We start from the raw sequence: 3,355 nt of genomic DNA on the forward strand, positions 1-3,355 counted from the left end.
AAAAAAAAAAAAAAAAATATATATATATATATAGTGTATATATATATAAAATACCTTTTTTCTTAGAAAGAGAAAGAAAAAAGGAAATCAGTATTTAGCATTTGGTGTGTCAGACCCTATGTCACATACTCAGCATGATTTGGTTGAACACAGAATTTCAAAAGGGCGGTAAATTCAGTGGAGCTCTATATAAAGTTCAGACAGTGCTGCAGCACAGCCATTTTTATCCTAATGGAAGGCTTTTATCCCATATACAGGGAATTCCAAACATTTCAGCTATCCAAGCCATAAAGCATGGCTGTGAGGGGCCCCTCAGCCCCGAGAGACCTAAGTAGGGGTGCTGATGGGTGCAGCTTCAGGATGAACAAGGAACATAGTTTTTTCCCTCATATTCTCTTATAAGTGCACCAAATCGCTTCTTGGGAGTCTAGGGCTTCTAAAGTGGCACAACCGGAATGGGAAGAAACACACCCTGAAGCCCTGGTGGGGGTAACTCTGCCCCTCCCAACTCCTATGGGCAGGGCTGGTGGCACCGTGGGAACATCCCACTTACCAGTGCACGACTCAGACAAGGGTCTAGCCCTCTGACCCAAAAGTTAGGACTGAGGGTTCAGGTACCCTGGATATCAGCCTGACTGAGTCAGAAGAGATTCCAAGACTGGAGAGGAAGAGGAGATGGTAGGAAGAAGAGGTATTGCCTCCCTAGGACTCAGACCCAGCTTCCCAAGAACAGAAACCCAAAGATGAGCCCCCTTGTCAGGGTGTGAACTGATCCCTAAGGGCATCCCTCATAGCTAAGTGTAGGAGTGAACAGGGAACACAGATAGAGGACTCGTCCAAAAGAAGATGATAGATAGGAGGAGGGACTGCTGGTTCCCGGAAATTAAGCAGGGGGACAGTACGGAGGAGGAGGGGTTATCTCAGTTGTGATGCTCCCCCACTGTGGGGGGGTCTGCCAACACCCCACCTCTGGTCTTTTGTCAGATTCCTTCCTGCTTCATGTAGGCGACTATATTTTTCTACTTGTCCAGCCCAAAGTTCCATTCTCAGCCAACTGGAGCTAAAGAAACTCAAGGCCATTTCCCTTCCCCTTCAACAAATATTTGCAAAGTGTCCACCACGCTCCTGACTCCAGGTATAGAGACATTACTTCTTCTCTTCAGCAATTTACAATCTGGTGGAAGAAGCACGTTTAGGGGTGTGAATGCAGGGAGCACACCTTAAGGGCTGTGATAGAGGTAGTTAACGGGACGCTATGGAAATATGCAAAATAAGTAAAACAAGGCAGCTAAATCCCAAGGGTTTGCAGGGTTCCACAGAAGACATCTGACACCAAACATTCCAGGACAAGAGAGGTGGTGTAGACAGACGATGGCATTGACCTAGAGAGATGAGTTGCTGAGATGGACTCTGAAGAAGCTAAGGAAAAACCCGTGCACTGGCACGGTGGGGAGTGAGGGGGCAGGGGATGGGGAACTTGAGAGGATCAACAGGGCTGGGAGGGAAGGAGGTGCTAGAAGGCACGCATCTCGAGGGAGGCGCAGAGACCTGAGGTCAAGACCGAAGGGAGGCGGAGGCGGGCGAGCGACACCGGGAGCCCTGGAAAGCCGTCTGTGGTGGCGGCAGAGGGGGGTGGACCCTACACGTGAGCTACGTGCAGCGCCGGCCACCGCCCCCTCCTCGGCAGTTGGGTAGCCGGACTTGCCTCCGTCAGCCCAGGGCCCGGACCCAGGGCAGTTGCATGGGAATCAGGCAGGGAGTGGCGACCAAGGAGGGAGAAAGCTTCACCCCCATCCCCCACCCCCCAGTTTGGAACCCAGGAGGAGCGTGAGTTCGCAGTGACCGGAAGGAACGCGGGGAGCGCCTCATCACCAGGCGGGTGGATCTAGGGGCGCAGTCTGCAGATTTAGGGGCTGAATGGTTGGTTGAAGATGAAGACACCTACGAATGTGTCCATCTGTATCTACAGAAATGGAAGTGGTCTAGGGGACTGAGGCCCGAGCTGGGGTGGAGTGTGGTCCAAGAGTAAGGAGGGGGTTCCTGGAGACGTGGCACTCAAGAGCCGGGCTTGGTTCCGCTCCGGCCACCCGGGCTGCAGCCCTCCTTTCTCTCAGGAACCTGAACCTGACCCCGCCCAGGCCTCCCTCCCATCCCTCTAGGAGCTTCAGCCTGGGCACCTCCAGTCCGGGGTTGCCCAGGTCCGGCCTCTGGGGCGTCCAGCCGGCCCTAGACGAGACAATGCGGCTCGGGTCCCGCCTCCGGAGACTGACGCGGCCCGGGCGACAGCCAATCACCGCGTGCAGCTAGGCTCTTTAAAAAAAGAAGAGCCGGCCGCCGTGTGGCTGTCAGCTGAACAGGGATCCCTCCGCCCATGTAAACACACATCATAAAGGGCAAGGGGAAGCGTCTTCCCGTGAGGCGGGGGGCGCTACTCCCTTCCCCGAGAGCCCTCTCAGTTCTTAGATTCCCTTCACTACGCTGGCAACCGCCAGCTCCTTTAACGTCTTGTCGGGTCCACTGGGGAGCCAAACAGCTGGTGCCTGATTTGGGAGTAATAGAATTTCATCACTTAGGGTCACCACCGGAAATGGAGGAAGGGAACCTTGAGAGTTGGGAGCCAGAGGGAGTCCTAGGACACAGCTGAGAATTGGGAAATATTTGATTAGACTCATTTTTGTGCATCTCAGTTAAATATTAGTCATAATTCGTATATGTGTAAAATTTTTTTTCACAAAGTTATATTGGCTTTTAGGATACTAACATTAATGGTGAAAATAGTTTTAAGGCTCTCCCCAAATAGAGCGCATAGCAGAAATCATCTCCCACTGCAAAGAGCGACAATAATGATTTTTCGCTCTAACATTTTGTTAGAAATTTTCAAATATTCAGCAAAGTTAAAAGAATTTTGCAGCAAATTCCTCCACTTAGATTCATTCATTAGCATTTTATAACTTGCCATACCACATATCTATCTTGCACTGATGACTTTCCTTAATAGGATGCTAGCTGTCCCCTTGGCGTGATTCTCCATTGCAGTGGGGAGCAGGAAAAGACAAATCCACGTGTCAAAGTCCTAGAGAGCTAAGGAAATGACTAACTTCTCCAAGGACCTCTGTGAACTCTTTCGGGAAGAACTTATTGAAGAGGTGGCTGTTTTTCTTTCTTTTTATTGAAGAACCCTAAGGATAAGTAAGCGACTTTCTTTCTTTTTTTCTTTCTTTTTTTTTGGTAAAGACAGTGTCTAACTTTGTCACCCTCGGTAGAGTGCCATGGCGTCACACAACTCACAGCAACCTCCAACTCCTGGGCTTAGGAGATTCTCTTGCCTCAGCCTCCTGAGTAGCTGGGACTACAG

Source organism: Otolemur garnettii, unplaced genomic scaffold (genome assembly GCF_000181295.1).
Source record: "Otolemur garnettii isolate 467f Iridium unplaced genomic scaffold, OtoGar3 scaffold00055, whole genome shotgun sequence".
Classification (NCBI taxonomy): Eukaryota; Metazoa; Chordata; class Mammalia; order Primates; family Galagidae; genus Otolemur; species Otolemur garnettii.